This window comes from Phyllostomus discolor, chromosome 1 (assembly GCF_004126475.2).
Source record: "Phyllostomus discolor isolate MPI-MPIP mPhyDis1 chromosome 1, mPhyDis1.pri.v3, whole genome shotgun sequence".
Classification (NCBI taxonomy): domain Eukaryota; kingdom Metazoa; phylum Chordata; class Mammalia; order Chiroptera; family Phyllostomidae; genus Phyllostomus; species Phyllostomus discolor.
Window position 1 is genome coordinate 102,027,612 of NC_040903.2, and position 19,156 is coordinate 102,046,767.

The following is a 19,156-nucleotide window of genomic DNA, read 5'->3' on the forward strand; positions in this document are numbered from 1 at the left end:
CAAATAGTAATAATATAATTTGTATCAGTTTTCCACAGAATTACCTGCAATTTTTTAAAAAGAGCCAGCCCTGATTTGTTAACTCAAATTATCTATATTTCGCTTCCACATTCAAATTGCAGTCTAAGAATAAGTTTTTGAGTTTTTGAGTTTGATCTAGTGGGTATTTGTTTAGGACTTTTATTAAAAACAAGAGAAACAGGAAAGGAATAGTGCTGTGCAAATGCTCTGTGGGGTTCAGGCAGGACTTAATGCTCACATCCCCTCTGAGGTTGTTAGCATCTTTGTTTGCTTTCACTTTTACAGATACTATATGTCTCTCTCCGTGCTCTCTGTTTGCAAAAAGCTGAGCTAGTGGAAAAGAAGAGATGGACTGTATTTCCAATGGTGTTTTGCACTGCGGGCATTTGTTTCTCAGCGTGGCTGTGTACAGGGCCAGGGCTGCATGGAGCCGATTGTTTCTCCGGATTGTGCAGACGGGCTGTCGGATGTCGTAGTTGCTGATAGTGGCTGCCAACAAACCCTATTCCTTTCCATTTTGCCAGGTCCTCATTTCACCTGAAAACACAGTAGCTGCAGCCGCACATAGACTTTTTCCTCTTTTCCTTTCCCCCTCTTACCCCTCCCTAGACCTCTCTGGGCTTTGACGTCATGTGTGCTCCTTTAAGTTGCCATAGCAACCCCATTCCCCGAGCCCTCTGTCCGTCTCCTCTGGTAGGTTCCACAATGGTACAGGCAGCATCACGCTGCACAATGGTTTCCAGGCAGTGAAAGAGGGTGATTCAGCAAGCCACTCTTCTTCTTCTTCTTCTTTTTAAAAACCTTCCCTTCTTTTTTTATTTTTATGGGGGTGGGTGTTGTTATATGCTTACCATTTTCTTTTCTTTTTTCATTTTTACAATTTCCCTTTTTTCTCCTCACCCCTCAATTCCTAGGGGCTTGAGTGACTTTAAGATTGGGTTTTCTCAGAAACCACTTGTCCATCATTAATTTTGAACAATTTTCCCACCTCCAAAGAATCTGTTCTTGATAACAGTTTGGGATGTGGTTAATGAAAAACAAATAGGGAGGATTTCTGGGGCAAACACTGCTGGATGAGGATCGTAGTTCTGAAGCACGGAATGGTAGGTGGCTCTTTGCTCGTTCTGGGTTCTAACCTGATTTTTGGAGGGTGTGGTGTTGTCTATTAATTGCTCCTGGTAGGGTGGGAGAACGAGGATGGGAGCGGGGTAAAGATGAAGAGGAAAGCAGGTTAATGAAGTGAATTACCTCTGATGCAAGAAACTACCAGCCTTTCCTTCTGTACAGAGCATCTCTCCCCCTGATGTGGGAGTATTGGAACCTTTCTGTTTGGAGTGAGGGTTGGCAGAGGGTGGGAGGGAGGTTTCTTATTGTGACCAGGGATTTTTAGACCAGTGCAGAGCTACAGAAGGGAAAAAAGAAACGGGGGGGGGGCGGGGGGGAGAGAGAGAGAGAGAGAGAGAGAGAGAAACAGCTGTGCTTGTTAGAAGTGCTGGCCTCAGTCCCATATCCAAAAAATGCTATAGGTTCCCTAAAACATTAAAAATCATGTCTTCAGTATGCATTTATATTTACTTCTGAGAGGTATAACTTAAATATTTTGGGACATATTTACATATTTTAATTGAGAATGCTATTTATACATTTTAGTTGCAAAACTAATGGCAATACTCTTGCAGACACACTAGGTTAAATTTGGGCTGGGGAGAGGAACAGAGAACAGGGATCAGCTTAGAGATAAGAGGAAACATTGGCACTGCAGTCATAGAGGTAAGGGGTCCCTTTAAGAAAGTGATCTAGTCACAGCAGGCAGCTTTTTTTTTTTTTTTTTTTTAATGGCATGGTTCCCAGGTATTCTGTGCTGGGACTGTGTTCCCTAGAAATGTCAGACCTTTTTGGGGGGGGGGGGGTGAAAGATACATCATCAGAAATGAGCATGACAATATATTTATCAGAATTTATATGTGCTTGCAGCAAAATAAATGTGATTTATTGGAAAGTCTTCAAGTTAATCAAAATTAGATATATTTCAAGGAAATTATAGATATACACACACATATTTATTCCATATCCCCATATCTGTATTTAAATCTAAAGACTGAGTCTCTGCTTCCATCAGTTTAAAAACAGAACTTCCTGGGATATTGCAGTTCAGCCACAGAACGAGAATGGCTTATCCAAAGGCAGGAAGCTCTGAAGCAGTCACAAGGTTGTTTACACGGCCGTCTTTGCTGCAGAGCCAGTCAGGATCTGCACAGCAGCCCTGTCCACTGCTGGTCTGTTGATGATAACTTTTACGAACGAACCGGAAGCAGGCAGGCTAAGTCATGTGGGACAGGCCACAGCTCAGATGGAAGGAAAATGGGTATAAGTGCACCAGGCATTGCCAGCCCAAGGTCTGATTTGTCTCTCTATCTCTAGACTGCTTGGTGTCGAGCCCTGGGAGATCTCACAGAATGCTGATCAATGTGCTAAAAATGGTTGCAGGAATGACCATTTCTCGCAGGGAGGTTTCTGTAAATTTAATGCCTTAGGTGAGCATATGTATTGTAAATATAAATAAAGATGCTCATGAATGAGCTCACAGGCTTTTGACTCCACTTTGGAACCCTTGGATTTTGGGGTTGGCTAGTATGGATGTGGCAGTTTTGCTGCCTCTGGTTCCCTTCTCTACCTTGATGTCACTCTTATAATAGACAGAGTCCTGGATTTGCTTATTGTACCACATAGAGCAAATTGGATTTTCTCACTCCCACAATGGAACAAGAAAATCAGATGACAAAGGTAATAGGACCTTAGGAATTAAAGAGTCTTCATGCTTCCTCATTTGCATATTACTCCCTCCTGTTGTTGCAAAGTATATTTAATTTGACAGGCTCCTGGTGTTATAAAATCTTCACAGTTTCAGTAAAAAGGTTCTTTACGATGAGGCAGTGAGAAATTATATGTAGAGTAGAAAAAGCAGCTGCCTCCAGCTTCCTGCCTGTTTGCCCCAGAGCAGCATCTGGTGGTGCTGGGAGGAGTGTGTTTGCCATGCTGGAAGGGGTGTTTATGCACAGATCCCGGAGGGACGAGTGTGTTTTTGCTGTCATTGTCTGGTATGTCTGCAGCTATGTATTTTAATAGTTTCATAGACTGTGGTTAATATTTTTCAAGGTTAGAATGAACTGAGAATTGATCGTGGATGCTGTAAAATATATGAATTTTTAAATTACAGGGAAATTTTTAGGGTGTTTCTTGTTAGTATATCCTACAGGAAAATTACAAGGAAAAGGAATGTGCCTAACCTGAGTAATGTGAACAAGCTTCCCATGTTTAAAGTAAAGCCTCTTATAATTAAAGGGTTTTTTTTAAAGTTTTATTGTGGCTTTATGTAAATGAATCTATTTTTGGATGTAATCTTAGTGAAAAAATATTTTAATACTAATGATAAAAAACAAAGACTAATTGGGGGTTTTCTTGTTTGTTAGACACGGAAGCAGATGCTTGCCTTTCCTGCTCTAGTTCTGGCTTCAGGTGACATTTGTAGCTAAAAGACTGCATGGAATCAGTGCGTTCAAATTGAATGATTGCTCAGTTGCTTATGAGATTAATGGACTCAAAGCAAGAGAGAATTCCTTCAATTAGAATAGTAGAAAACAAATTGACATTTAAATTTTTTCTCCATTGCCCCCTCCTATTTCCTCTACAGTCTCTTTTAATCTTTTGGTTGGATAGTGCAACACTTATGCAAAAACAGGCAAAAAGTGTCCAGTAATGACAAGAGAGGAGTACAATGTTGTATTTGCTGGGGGCTGAGTGCTTCTTTCTTATCACATGTGGTTGTCTTATCACTTCTGAGGACCAAGGACTTGTAGTTGGGCCTAAACACTACTGAGGGTGATGGTTATTGGTAAAAAAGAACAGAATCCATTTGTTTGTTTTGCATATTAGGTATATTTATCGCATTACATAAATCTGAGATGATACACGGTTGCTGATTCAGATAAAAGATCATGCTGCATATTGATTGTTTGAAAGAGAAAATATAATTTAGAATTGGAGCTTGGATTTCCAGAAATTTACCTCTCTGTTCATATTTTCATAACAAAGTTGTAAAGGTTTTGTTTAGATTTATTTATTTTATTATTAGAGAGAAGGGAAGGGAGGGAGAAAGAGAGGGAGAGAAACATCAAATGGTTGCCTCTCACATGCCCCCAACTGGGGACCTGGCCCAAAACTCAGGCTTGCGCCCTGACCAGGAATTGAACTGGCGACCTTTTAGTTTGCAAGCCAATGCTCGATCCACTAAGCCACATCAGCCAGGGCTAAAGTTGTACAGTTTTGAATAAAGATTTTTCAGCTTGACTACATTGTGTGCTTACGAAAAAAATCAAGGCAAATGGGGGAAGTGAAAAATCTGTTTGCTGTATGTTTTAGGTACTAATCCTCCCCACCCACCTTTATTTAATAGAGGAGAGCCTTATTTCTTATTGTGAATCTTGGTGGAAACTCTAATTGGATACCACAGATGATACTCAAAAATCTTTAAATAGAGATATTTTGGTTTGACAAGTGGACATCAATTTTATATTTATTTTTGGTAAAGCATTTTTTTAGTTGAATTGATGTTTTGGATTCCTAACAAGCCACTGTGGCCTTACTGTTCTTATCCCTGGTGACTATGAAATGTAAATCCCATGGGCCCCTGGGAATGGAAAGTAGAGTTTTGAGTAGAAAAGGAAATGACTGAAGATTCCTTAGAAGCATTCCTAGCCCACAGTTGCTCTGAAACTGGCTGTGTTGTGCGTGCAGGTGTGAAGTGAAGTTCCCCTATAGGGGGACTAGGCATTTGTAGGGTAGCCTGCACAGTGATAAAAAGGATTTTTGCTACACTGTGTGTGTGTGTGTGTGTGTGTGTGTGTGTGTGTGTGTTTGTTGGAAAGCAGGGGAAAAAACCCAGCAGTGACATAAAAGTACTAGAAATTCATTTGAGTGGCTTGTCTTTATAGAAGTAAAACTGCCTCCTGGTTTTCAGATATCCTGGGTGCTTTGTGTACTTCCTGAAAATGTTTCTTAAAGTAATTATCCCCTTCTCATACGTTGAAAATAGGATTTAAAAGTAATGATAGTGAAGGAAAGCTCCTAAGTTTGTTTATTTGATAATGTTAATTCAGTGTCTGTGCTACCTCTGTCACAGCCCTTAGTATACAACACAATAATTACCTATTTCTGTGTTTCCTGTATAACCTACTAAATCATAATCTGTCTGTTTGGCACATGGCAGGGGCATAATAAATGTCCTTTGAATGAGTGTCTCCCATACCCACAGTTCTCTGTTAAGGGCTATGGGTGGCAGAGTTTGTGAAACTGTAATATAGCTTCTGACATTTGGGAGCTTATACTCATTTAGAGAGGTGAGGCTAAATAACAAAGATGGTATATGATGATATAGTTTCTGATCTGGTGATAAGTGTAATAGGAATTCAGAGGAGAAAGAAATTCAGCTCCTCTGATTGGCGGTGGGCGACACTGGGGCCACTTTGGGATGGCCTGCGGGGCAGGAAGGGACAGGGGAGGAATTCCCAGAAGCCAGTTGTAAGCCCCTGGCCAAGAAAGGGACTCTTACTTGGTGCAGAGTGGAAATTTGTTTTGGGTGTGGTGACCATACTTTATACACTAGAAAGCAAAACTTATGTTTGATGATGGGTAGACAAAGGAGACTGGTACGGTCCTGGAGAATCTGGTCCAGTGTCGAAAAGTAACAGTAAGAGATTGAAGTTACAAATCTACTTTTGCTTACGATCAGATTATGGAAGAACTACATATAGGTCACTTGTCTGCTTCAGACCAACTTTAGTTTTATTTTATTTCACGTAAGTGGTTTTCAAACTTCTCTCAGTCCTTTTACCAGAAACCAAGTAACCCACGGTTCCAATGAAATCTTACATGAAAAGTAGAATATGCTAACATGTAACAGTGGAGCTGTCCCAGTGATGCTTAGTAGGATGGTTTGTATCAGAAAACCCAAGTCCATGTCACAAAACCAAATATCATATCACCCAAAATAGTAATACTAATTGGGCTCCTGTTCAGATTTTAAAATATCAGCCACTCTGGTGTTGGTAAACCAAAGTTCTTGTGCTTGTGGTAACTGTACAGAGAGAACTACTGCAAGATGTTTTATTCCTCCCTGCCCCCGACCCCACATCACCGAGCGCCATTTATCTTCTCAGTCATTTGGTTTTCTCAATGCAGGTGAAATTTCCAGTTAAGTGTGTTAAAATCAACCCTGCCTGTGTTTTTGCTTTGATTTTAGGCTAGTATGAGAAACATCAATGGCAGGATCATCTCAGATCTTCATTATGGCAACTCATGCAAGAAGCTGTTGAATTAGATCCATTTCCTATAGATGAGAACCCACACAAGCAGTGGTGAGTTGTGAATTTGAAAATGTCCCTAGCAGGAAATATGATCTATAGGAACAATTTAAAAATATATTGCACATGATTTATTGCATATGATCTGAAGAAATACTTCTCTAAATAATGTCACTAAAGAAGTGAAAATCAGTAAGACAGAATGTTCAGCTGATGGTGTGTGCTATTAATACCCCAGATAGCAGCATGAGATCTTGAGGTGCATGAGTGCATCGCATAACAGTGTGATGCTATCACCCCAGATGATAACAGCCAATGTAAGATGGCTGCAATGAACAATTTCTTGAGGTTGAATAACAGTTGGGTAACAGTATTATTCAGTGGTTTTATTATTTGTGATATAATTCTATATTTACCAGTTTATCCCCTCTAGTAAAGAATTGGTTCTGAGCTAAATTATAATGCCCAATTGCTTTCACATATATACATATTCCTATACATATACACATATATGTACATTCATATATATATGTGTGTATATATAAACATATAGATTTTTAGAAATAAGGAAAGAGAAATCATATCCCAGTTTGATAAAACTCAGTTTATGTACATTTTAGCCTACAAATCTTTTTGCTTGATAAAAACAATCTTAAAAATAGATCCAGTTGCCCTGCTAGTTGGAATAATTTTTAAAAATACTAAAAAATACCAGCATACATAGGCATAATATATTTTTTAATCACATACTTGATGTTTCACAGTTACCAAAGTCAATAAGCAATAGATTCCAGAAGAGATGAACCAGTTATCTGTCAAATTACATCTTTGAGAAATAAAAGGAGGACAGTGGTACTTGTAAGGCTCCAAAAGAAGCTGTTTTCAGCTAGTGATCAATAGGTGTCTTTCATTGCTCAGTGGCTTATATGACTCTGGGTAGGTAGGCTGCCCTGTGAGCTAATGCATAACTTATAACTGCAGAAGACTGATGAAATTAACCTTATACTTGTCTCACATAATGATTTTCATTATAGTCTGCTTACAGTTATATTGAGAAAGGAGGTATAATAGTCACTATTCTGTGCTTAATCAACATGTGTTAAATTGCCAACAATAAACCATTTTCAGTCTAAAATTGTATGGCTGAACTTGGTATTTGAGTTATATATTATTCCTAGTGATGTAGAAAACATTATATTGTCTTATCTTTTACATTTATTCATTGTGCATGCATTTATTGAGAATCTGTGATGTACATATCATGCTTAGCTCTTGGGCTAGGTGACAGAGACTGTACCTGCCTTAATATAACTTTCAGTCTAAAGGTGTGGCACAATAAAATATGCCATTGAAAGGGAGAGATGTGCTCTAAGCAGTATGGTACTTTCACTGTGCTGTTAATGGGCAGACATAGGGTGGTACAACAAGTTCAGTAGAAGAGAGTTTAATATAGATGGAAATTTGTCAAGGAAGGCTTACTGGTGGGAGTGATATTTTGGCTGAATGTTAAGGACATTAAGAGGTTAGACAGAGGAAGGGGAGCACTGGGGGCATTTTTCAAAGGCCCATAGGCTTGAGAGAGCATGATTGTTTTGGGGGGGCACTAGGTGTCATTTACTCTGCTGGGACATAAATGGGGGTGGTGGAGAGGAAGAGGGATACAGGGTATATATGATAAAAGATTTCTTACAAGAAGCTAAAGAGTTTGGATTTCATTCCAAAATGAAGAACTCCTGAAAGATTTTTAAGAAGGTTATTGACATGACCACATTAATTTTTTAATTATGAAAGGTCATGTGCATTGAAGAGTGAAAAAATACAGTTTAAGGAATAATTATAATAGACTCCCAGTAAGACTTTGTGTGTTCTTTTAAGATCACATGCTTTTCCTCCATCACTAGAGGTAACCATTAACCACTACCCTGCCTTTTGCCATATTTGTTTCCTTTTTTGTAGATTTTCCATATTGTAACATATAACATATATTCTTAATCACATTGTCTTGTGAAACATTCTATAATTCTGCATTATTTATTTATTATATTTTAATATATTTCATTGATTATACTATTGCAGTTGTCCCATTTTTTCTCCCCTTTTTCCTCTCTGTTTTCTACACCCTCTCCCACAATAATTTCGCTACTTTAGTTCTTGTCCATGGGCCATACATATATAAGTTCTTTGGCTTCTACATTTCCTATACTATTCTTAACCTCCCCCCTGTCTGTCTTCTACCTACCACTTATGCTACTTGTTCTCTGTACCTTTTTCCCCCCTCTCCCTGTCCCACTCCCCTGCTGATAACCCTCCATGTGATCTCCATTTCTGTGATTCTGTTCTGCTTGTTTGCTTAGTTTTTGTTTTTGTTTTAGGTTTGATTGTTAATAACTGTCAGTTTTTTTGTCATTTTACTGTTCATTTTTATCTTCTTTTTCTTAGATAAGTCCCTTTAACATTTCATATAATAAGGGCTTGGTGATGATGAACTCCTTTAACTTGACCTTGTCTGGGAAGCACTTTATCTGCCCTTCCATTCTAAATGAAAGCTTTGCTGGATAGAGTTATCTTGAATGTAGGCCCTTGTCTTTCGTGATGTGGAATACTTCCTTCTAGCCCCTTCTTGCCTACAAGATTTCTTTTGAGAAATCAGCTGACAGTCTTATGGGAACTCCTTTGTAGGTAACTGTCTCCTTTTCTTTTTCTGTTTTTAAGATTCTCTCCTTATCTTTAATCTTGGCTAATGTAATTATGATGTGCCTTAGTGTATTCCTCCTTAGGTCCAAATTCTTGGGGACTCTCTGAGCTTTCTGGACTTCCTGGAAGTCTATTTCCTTTGCCAGACTGGGGAAGTTCTCCTTCATTATTTGTTCCAGTAAGTTTTGAACAAATAATGTTTTCAATTTCTTGCTCTTCCTCTTCTACTTCTGGCACCCCTATGATTTGGATGTTGGAACATTTAAAGATGTCCTGGAGGTTCCTAAGCCTCTTATTATTTTTCTGAATTCTTGTTTCTTCATTCTGTTCTGTTTGAATGTTTATTTCTTCCTTCTGGTCCTCACCATTGATTTGAGTCCCAGTTTCCTTCCCATCACTGTTGGTTCCATGGACAGTTTACTTTACTTCACTTAGCATAGCCTCCATTTTTTCATCTAATTTGGGACCATATTCAACCAATTCTGTGAGCATCCTGATTACCAGTGTCTTGAACTGTGCATCTGATAGGTTGGCTATCTCTTCATTGCTTAGTTGTACTTTTTTTCCTGAAACTTTGATCTGTTCTTTTATTTAAGGCATTTGTTTGTTATGTCTCAGTATGCCTGTTATGTAGAAAGGGACAGAGCCTTAGGTGTTCACCAGGGCGGGAAAACCCATGTTGCTGTGTTGTGATGTGGTATGTGGGAGAGGGGTCCAAGAGGAAACAACGCCGCTTGCTCCACTCTCTGCTGGTTTTCAGTAACTTCCCCTGCTACCCAAATTGGGCCCTTCTGCTGCTGATTCCTGGATGGGAGGGTTTGTGTATGTTCTAGGACCCCGTGGGTCTCTGCAATGAGCTCTCCTTTGAGGCTGGGAGTTTTTCGCACTGCTGCCTCAAGCCCCACAGGTGTTTTCAATCAGAAGTTTGAGGCTTTATTTCCCAGTAACCCTGGGTTTTGGGGTCTGTCTCATTCCCCAGTTGTTCCTCCTAGTTTGTTTGCACGCAAATGTAGGACTGCCCGGTCAGCCAGCCACTGCTTTGCTGAGACTCCTCTCCACCTGACTGCCTGTCTCCGTCCCTCCTACCTGTCTGGATGAATATTTCTTCTTTAACTCCTTGGTTGTTGGATTTACATACGGTTTGATTTTCTGTGAGTTCTAGTTGTTTTTTGTTTTTAAATTTGTTGTTGTCCTTCTTTTGGTTGTATAAGGAGGCACAGTGTGTCTACCTGTGCTTCCATCTTGTCCAGAAGTCGGAACCATCCTTTTCTGCATCTCATCCCTTCCTACCAGTGTCGATGTGACTTCTTCTATAAGTCCTTGGTTATAAGACTTCTCTTCAGCTAGTTTTTAGTTGGTTATTCAGGTTGATTATTCTATAATGTAGCTTTAATTCCAGTTTTGTCCTGGGAGGAGGTGAGTATACCTTCTGCATGCTCTGCTTCCATCTTGAATCTCCCCATTAGTCTATTATTTTTAGTGTAGATTCCAAAAATTATATATGCCAGGTATTTGTAATTTTTTTTCTACTTATAGTTTTGAAAGGTCTAGGTAAGGGGTGTCAAACTCATTTTTACCAGGGTCTCATGGTTGCCTTCAAAGGGCTGAATACAATTTTAGGACTGTATAAATGTAACTACTCCTTAATAGTTAAGTGAGAGCTTGGTGCTGCTGCCAGGTAGAAACAAGGTGCTGGGCCAGATAAAACAAGGTGGAGGGCCAGATTCAGCCTGAGGGCCTTGTGTTAGCCACCTGTGATCTAGGTGGTTTCTTGCTGCTTTAAATCCTGAAGGCTCATTTTCAAGGTCTTTTAAATTTGAGAGTGGATAACCTTGAAATCACTGTCTTCAGAGAGTAATTTATAAATCTCAAGAATCAACACAATTGCAACTTAGTTTATTAAGATTTAAAGAAATTGTACACTCTTCCCCCCCAAAAGAAAGATTGAAGAAATAAGTTAGGCAAAAGCTATGTGAAGTAATGGGTGGGAAACTATGAATTTAAGTTGTTTTTTCTCTTTTACGAATGTCAGCCAAATATATCTGTCATGTGTCTGTTGACTATCCTCATGCTAACCAGGGTTCAGGTCAGCAATATGGAATGTCACAGGCAATCAAATCTAATGTGTCGAACTTCTCTTCTAGTCTTGGTGTCTTGGTCCCAAGTATAGATGTCTGACTCTGTTATAATTTAAGGAACCAAAATACCCTTGGCTCTCAACTATCTGTTTCTGAACCCAATAAAATGCATGAAGTTGCCACTTATTCAATTTGGTTGAAGACTGTTTTTGTCAAAGTATAAATGCTAGGACATAAATTGGTTGGGTATTTATCCTGATAAACTAAGGTTTCTGTTGGTGAGAATGGATTTTGAGTCATAGATAATACCCATCCTTGGAGAAATGTCTTAATATACTAACATAGGAGACGAAAAGAATAGACTACATAGGAAAGATTTTTATATGGGGAGGGACTCAAGATAGGTCTGGAAGAGAATGCTTTGTTAGGGGTTTATCAGATTATTTTAAATTTTTCATTGTATAGTCTCTGGAAAAAGAAACTTTAATGTTAGATTCTCATCCCACCTCTGTCATGAATTAATATTCTCTTGGGCAAGTGTTAACCTAGCCAAGCTTCAATTGTGTGTGAGGGAGTTGTGATCGATGATCTTTAAAATTCTTTCTAAGTATGAAAGTTATGTAGAACAAATTATACCGATTAAGTGAAGTCATGGAATAGTACCAAAAAGACCAGGACTGAGTGGAGTGCCTTGGTGAAGATAGGCTTAGCCAGTGAAGGAACCTCGTGGGGATGAAAAGCAGCTGTAAGATGGCTGAAAGGGAGGAACAGATCAGGTGGAGGCTTAGAAGGACCTTGAAGACAGGTTTTCCAATGCTCAAATTTGTTTTAACTTGCCCCCTTTATCTTTAGGCTAATCATAAGCATCTCATTCTAAATCAAGAGATAAGATATTTTAGGTATAGGAAGTCACTTGTGGTTATTGAGACTTTATTATCCATATGCAGTATCATTTATGCATAAGCAATCAAATTGCATCTATTTCCAAGATGTGTAAAAATTGTCCTCTGCTGTTGAGGGACTAGTATGCACAAATGTTTGTTCACTGATTGGTTTATGAGAGGACTCTTAAATTTGCCTTTAAAAATCATGGTTTCTAAGCTGTGCTGGGATTTTCCAATGTACCAGGTGAAACTATTGGCATCTTGATCACTTTAGATACTTTCAATACATTTACATGAAGGTTAACAGGGATTTTCAATAAACTGCTGTGGTAGAATCTCTGAAGAATGAATAAGGCATAATTCTTTCTTCCTCCCCTTCCTCCCTCCCTTCTTTCCTGAAATATTTACCGGCTGCTGCCTCTCTGCTGGGTGCTACAGCAGCAAAGATAAATTTGATTCAGTCTCTGCTCTCAAGCAGCTCACTATCAAACCAGGGGCCTTTGAGTGGGAAGGGAAGGGAAAGGAAGGGGCGGGGGTGGGGGGAGGGGCTTGTAAATAAGTGAACAGAGGACGAGTTCAGGGAACACTGCAATTACAAATGACTTAATTAGCACTCTGGCATTCTCAGCTGGGGTTCTGCAGAAAGCACAAGTCTCAGTGTTCTAAGACAGCAAGCAATTCTCAGATATGGTCTCATGAAATCTTTACACCCTTAAAAATTATTGAGGAACTCAAAGAGCTTTTGTTTATGTGGCTTGTATCCATTGGTATTTGCCATGTTAATAAGATATGAATTTAAAATATGTAATTCATTTAATAATTAACAAAACACATTACATGTTAACATAAAATAACTTAATCTTTTAATGAAAACTTTTTGCAAATTTAGTTACAAAGTGGTATTGTTTTACATTTTGTAAATTTGTTTAATGATTGATTTAATAGAAGACAGCTGAATTCTCTTATCTCATTATGCTTTCAATCTGTTGTTATATCTGTCACACATCATGTAGCCTCTGGTGGACACTACACTTTATTTGAGAGAAAATGAAAATGTAAACAGCAAACCATGCATTAACATTATTTAGAATTAGTTTTGACATCAGCAACCCTCCTGATGTGGTGTAAGGGTCATCAGGGGGTTTCTGTACTATACTTTGAGAACCACTTATAAAAAGCATCTGTTGTAGGTAATGACTCAACATCTTTTCTGTATCTAGGATGTATCAATACATCTGATTGTATACTATCCTTGTAAAAACTGAGAAAATAGTGTGTTTTTTCGTTCAGAGGGACTCTAGATGAGAAAGGCTGTAAGATTATAACATCTATACAGGTAGAGATCTGTTTCTCATTAGATGCCACAGGGCCTGACACATAGTTGACTCTCTGGGAAGCTCAATGATAGAAGATTCTAATAAGACAGATGTACTTTCTTAAGTCACAGTAGTCCTAGGTAGAATATGATGAGAAATAAAGGTTGATATATGTTGTAGAGTTGAAGGGAGCAGCCATTTTCCACTGAAGTATTAAAAGGGATTCATGGAAGAGAGAGCATTGGAGTGGAATTGTGAAGATAATTTTGATAGTGTCAGAGTTGGAAAGGTTACTTGCTAGAAAAGCAGACAGAATGAGCAAGGAGCAAAGTGGGCTTGGATATCAGTTTAGGCTCATGGGACCCAGGGCAGAGGAGATGGCAGTCAGGGGTAAGGCTAGTCACACAGATCAGGGCTGGACTATGGGGAGCTGTGAATATCTGTGAAGGAATTGGGTCTGCCTCTAGGGATGATGAGGACCTACAGCTGTTTTCTGAACAGGTGTGAGAAAATGATTCTGGCAACAATGTTGAGAGTGCTTTGGAGAGGAAAAAGAATGGAGGCAGGGTAAGAAGTTATGGGTAAGGAGGGGATGAGAATCCAGCTTGAAGAAGAGGCAGTATGAATCAGTGGAGAGAGACCCAGTAGATAGAGAAGGCCTCCAGGTTTCAGGAAATTTGGAGTAAGAAGTTGTGTGAGACAGGGCTTGAGTCAGTAAGGACAGGAAATACTAGGTTCTTTGTGATTTCACTGTAGGCTCGCTCAATCATGGTATTACTAAGCAATTGCACACAGGACCTCAGGCTTTTGGATTCTCCACATGCAAGATGTAGAAATGAATTGCTAGCTCATTTGTGTCACAAGAGTCCACATGAGGATTAATGAGCTCTTTGACAGAAAGGTGCCCTATTAATCTCAGCCATCAATAAAACAAATGAGAATGTTTGCCAGGTGCTTTTGCTTCTATGTTGAAGGCTCCTATGCAAATATAAAATACTGCCTGGAACTATTCTCACTGTTAATATTAGTAAAGTCATTACCACAAAATGCCTACACAGAAAGCTTGTTCTCTGTCAATTCCAAAGTGGAAAGATAAAGCCAGGCATGGAAGTCCATTCCATTTTGTTTATTATGAATCTTGTTATTGGAAACTATTTTCCTGTTTAGCAGAGAAGTCATTTTAATAATATTTAAATTTCAATATATTTCATTATTTCCATCACTCTATTCTGCTAAGGCTTTCCATTGTTATCAGGGACTTAATTATCCTGACTTTTCTCTTGCAAAGGGAGGTAGGACATTTAATGTATCCAGTACTCACATCTGTGTTCTTGTTAATTATGGCTACTTTCATTAATTTAATACATAGCTGTATAGTTGGTGGTCAAGCATGTAATTTCCAGAATTAGACCATGTGGGTTTAAACCCAAATTCTATTACTAATTCTATTACTTCATATGATTCTAGTGAAGTCACATAATCTCTTAAGCTTCAGTTTCCTCATCTGTAAAATGGTACTAATAATGGTGCAGATCTCATAAGGCTATTGTGGGGGTGTGAATGAAGCACATAGTATTAAGTGCTCAGTAACTGCTAGGTTGTGTGCAATAGTTAATTCCTGACCACACAATTGATCATTAACTTTTTAAAAGCCTAGAATAAAATTCTAAAGAATTGTTCAAATCTTAAATTTTATTAAATACACTCACACACTCCTATTGGGCTTTCTTTCACCTAGCAAATCAAGTTTTTAATTCTATTGTAAATATAAGGGATTCAATAACTTTTTCTGACCATCTGACTGGTATTTTCTGTGGCACATTGCTATCCTCCCACACAATTTTTTAATAAAGAAATTTAGCTTGCCATCTTCCTTATTGACTTTTGTATTTTACTTAATCTGTTCTCAAGATTTGTAACAGTATGTTTCTGATCTTGCTATCAATCATGTCTCTCTGAACTTCAAAATCACCTTCCCATAATAGCTCAGGTCCATTTAGATTTGTTTGGAACATACACCAAGCCCTTGATGTATTATGTGCAGGCTCTATGGGTGGTTGGGGCTACAGCCAAACCTCTGTTCTGCCCATCAAACCAAGACTCATTTTTCTAGTTTGCATAAGTACTTCCTGAGTTATTGGATTACTGTAGTACTGCTCAGTGTCCAATCTGTTGTTATCCATTACTACTGGTATGTGATGCTTATAAATTCCTGTGCATTTTGGCCACATATATCATTGGCAGGTTCTCCTCTTGTCAGAGTTGCATGAGCTGAATATTCATCCATTATCTCTTGCTACATTGTTTCTAACTTCTATGGGACAGGAACCAAATGAAGGCAATAATCTTCCTAAAAAAATTTAATTCACATTTGTTAATAGTGAATTTATTCAAATCATAGAGGACAGAATGAAAATGACTGTTGAAAAAAACTGCTATTAGAGGTGGGAAAATGATTGAGTAGTAAGGCAAATCAGAATATATTAGCATTTAATCAGTGCCTTCTTTTATGACTACAGTGTTGAGCATCTGTCTTAATCATTCTGGCTTAGAAATTATTTACATGCCTATACTAGGAGGAAGTTTCCTTTTTGAAAATTGTGATACTCCCATTGATGTTAGGTCACTGAGAGTTAAATTTAGCACCTTGGCTTTACCTACTTTCAGTGTGGGGTACACTTGCTTTACCAATTTTCTAGTTGTGTGATCTTGGCTATGTTACCTAATGCCTGGTCTCTTGGTTTTCTCATCTGTAAAATGGGATCAATAAAAGCATTGGTCTCATCACACTGATGGTTGCCATAGGGGAGGAGATTAGGTGGACTGGGTAAAAGAGGTGCAGGGGTTAAGAAATACAAATGATAGTTACAAAATAGTCATAGAGATGTAAAGTCCAGCATAGGCAACAATGTTGCCTATATTAAATAACATGTGGCCCCCAATAATATTGAGATAACTGTGTATGGTATCAGGTAGATACTGCAAATGTTGAGCACAATGCTTTGTAAAGTATACAGTTGTATAACCACTCTGCTATATACCTGAAACCAACACAAAATATATTGAAGGTAATCTGTAATTGAAGAAAAAAAGTACCTCATGAGGTAGTTGTGAGAATTTGAATTAATTTTCATAAGAGATATGAGATGAAAAGTTATTAATGCTTACATAATTCTAGGCTCTTCCATAACTTCTCTGAGACTGTTTCATTTTTCACTAGGACAGTGATTAGTGTTTAAATCACAGCATTTATGTGGGGAAGAAATAGAAATTACTTAGCATAATTATCATTGAATATTAGCTTATTATTTTTGTAATCCTTATGACACGGACATTATATATTATAATAGTAAACACTTATGGAGAATTTATTCTGAGCCAGGAACATACCTGAGTATGTTACATACATTATCTCATTTATTCTTCACAGTACCTCACAATGGGACAGGTACTATTAATATTACGCTCATTTTACAGATGAGCAAATTGAACCACAGAGAGTCTCAAATTGAACCTGAAGTCTCTGTGGTTGTGTATACAAGTGAAACCTCAGTCCTGAATGTCCAAGATCAGATCTTCCTCTCTAGGGGGTGAGGTGAGAGCAGGGTTTACAGAAGACTTCTCATTATAGTTAGCTTCAACATCTCCCCTTTCCTGCTGCTTGCCTTAGTTGCTGCACAGCTGTGTCTGAGGCCTCAAGCAATTGCACTCATTTTAATTTAAAAGGTTATTTTATTGTATTTAATACTCTGTATGTCCATGGTGACAGTTGAGATGACTTTGTGCTGCACTGCAGCCTTGCTGTCACCCTCTGTGTAGCAGAAGAGTGCCTGTCTGCAGGGCGCGGTGCCCAGGGCCTCTGCTACTGAGTCCTGCAGATCAGATTCTGATTTCCAATCTGACATTGGGCAGTTGGCTAACACTTTAAGACTTGGTCCCTTTATTTATAGAATGGCCATATAGGACATATCCTATAGTTTCTGAGGGAACTGAATGTAAAACATTTTAACATAGTGTCTGGCTTGAGAAGAGAATTAAATTTTGTTATTGTTATTTTAGCAATAAAAACTTTGAAAAAAGATTGGTTTGCTCTGGATCATTACCAAACAGTTTCATTATTGAAATAATAAAAGAAACTTTGTTGTTATCATGGCAAATGCCCTGAAGTACTTTTCAATAGAATAAAATAAAATAAAGTAATTTCGTTTTCATCCTCATTAGCCCGTATACTCCTGGGTGACCCCAGCTGGAACTGGGAAGAGCAAGCTGTGGAAAGGGCATAGCTGGGGAATGTAAGAAAAAAATGAATCTATAAAATGTTTATAAAAGTGAGATAATGCATGTGAATGCACTTTGCAGATTCTCAATTTCTCTGCAAATATAAGACTAAAAAAATGAATTTCCATAGGCATTCTGAGAAGTTTGGAATTAAGGAGGACAAGAAGAGGAGGTCTCACTAATTTACATGTTAAGGAAAGTATGAATTGAATTGAAGGAAATTAAAATTTGAGCATTTGGACTGTTGGAAAAGGCCAATAAATAGATATTAGAAACACATATATGATATGGTATAGAAAAACCTTATAGAAGGCATATAAGGAAAAACATATATGATGATCAGTTTGATAGTAATAGATTATTTGGGCAAATCAATGGGAGCTGGAATGGCGGTAAAGGATTCTAAATGATATTCAGTCAGCCCCAACCCATCCCCAGCATTTGTGCTTGGATCCCATATATTGATTCACATGGTAATGCAGAGAATCAAAGAGCAACGTCTTCTTTCATTATATGTGCAGTGGCAATGGCAGGTTGATTGGGTGCTATCCTTCTGACCTGAGTGCTGATACAGCTACTCTTTGCAGTAGACCCTGTTCTTGCGTTGCAGGCTTGTTCTGGATTATCTGATCATGTTAAGTACAGATATTCATCATAAGAACCCAGAATTCTCATCACTTTCTACTTCTCCATTCTCTCTCTGGTGTGAGGCAGCTTCTTCTTTAAGACTCTCAAACACAAAGGGGCTTATTCTGCACCTTCTGGACATCTACTCAGTAAGTGTGGAGAGAGACTTTGAGCAGTTTCTGAGAAATCCATCTAAAGTGATTCGGTATGATTTGCTTTTCTGGGGTAATCAAAGTGATTATCAACCTACATTTATGAGTAGCACAGAAAACTTGTTCTAACTTAATCTAGTTTAAAAAACTCTCCCTGGCTTTATAATTCATAAGTTTATGTTCTAATTTAAGGAGACAGACAATAAATCAAATGAATAAGTATACCATGTTGTATATTAATTAGTACAAGTGGTTAAGGAGAAAAATAAAGTTGGAAAACAGATTAGAGAATGTGGTAAAGGGTCACAATTTTATTTATTCATTCATTCATTCATTCAAAAGATTTTTATTTATCTTTAGGGAAAAGGGAGGGAGAAAAAACATTGATCCAAGAGAGAAATATAGGTTAGTGGCCTCTCATAAGAGCCCTGTCCAGGGACCAAACCCACAATCTATGCATGTGCACTGACTGGTAATCAAACTGGTGACCTTTTGCTTTGTGGGACTACACCCAACTAACTGAGCCACACTGAACAGGGCAAGGGTTACGATTTTTGACATGGAGACCAGGGAAAGCCTCCCTAAAAGTATTTTAGTGAAAGACCTTATTTGGCACATCTCAGTAGGCATGTGTTCCCCTTTCTTCATGATTGCACACTTGTCCCTTCCAAAGCTGTGTACTTGATCAAAGCACTTCCTGGAGAGACCCTTTGCTCATGGATCTGTGAGTTGCTCTAATTGCCTGTT

The 19,156-nt window shown here is 38.3% G+C and overlaps 1 protein-coding gene across 9 annotated transcripts in view; it reads left to right on the plus strand.

Annotated features, from left to right (window-relative positions):
- The first annotated feature begins 678 nt into the window (after window positions 1-678).
- The window catches only part of MAPK10 (mitogen-activated protein kinase 10), a 312,270-nt gene continuing 293,792 nt past the window's right edge, over window positions 679-19,156 (plus strand). For 3 of the 9 annotated variants that reach the window (XR_004903436.1, XM_028506698.2, XM_028506695.2), the window contains exons 1-2: window positions 679-1,124; window positions 6,320-6,434. The gene's annotated coding sequence lies outside the window, so the exon portion shown is untranslated. The remainder of the gene's footprint in view (window positions 1,125-6,319; window positions 6,435-19,156) is intronic. The other 6 variants (XM_036026973.1, XM_036026970.1, XM_028506700.2 and 3 more) reach the window with 4 other exon arrangements.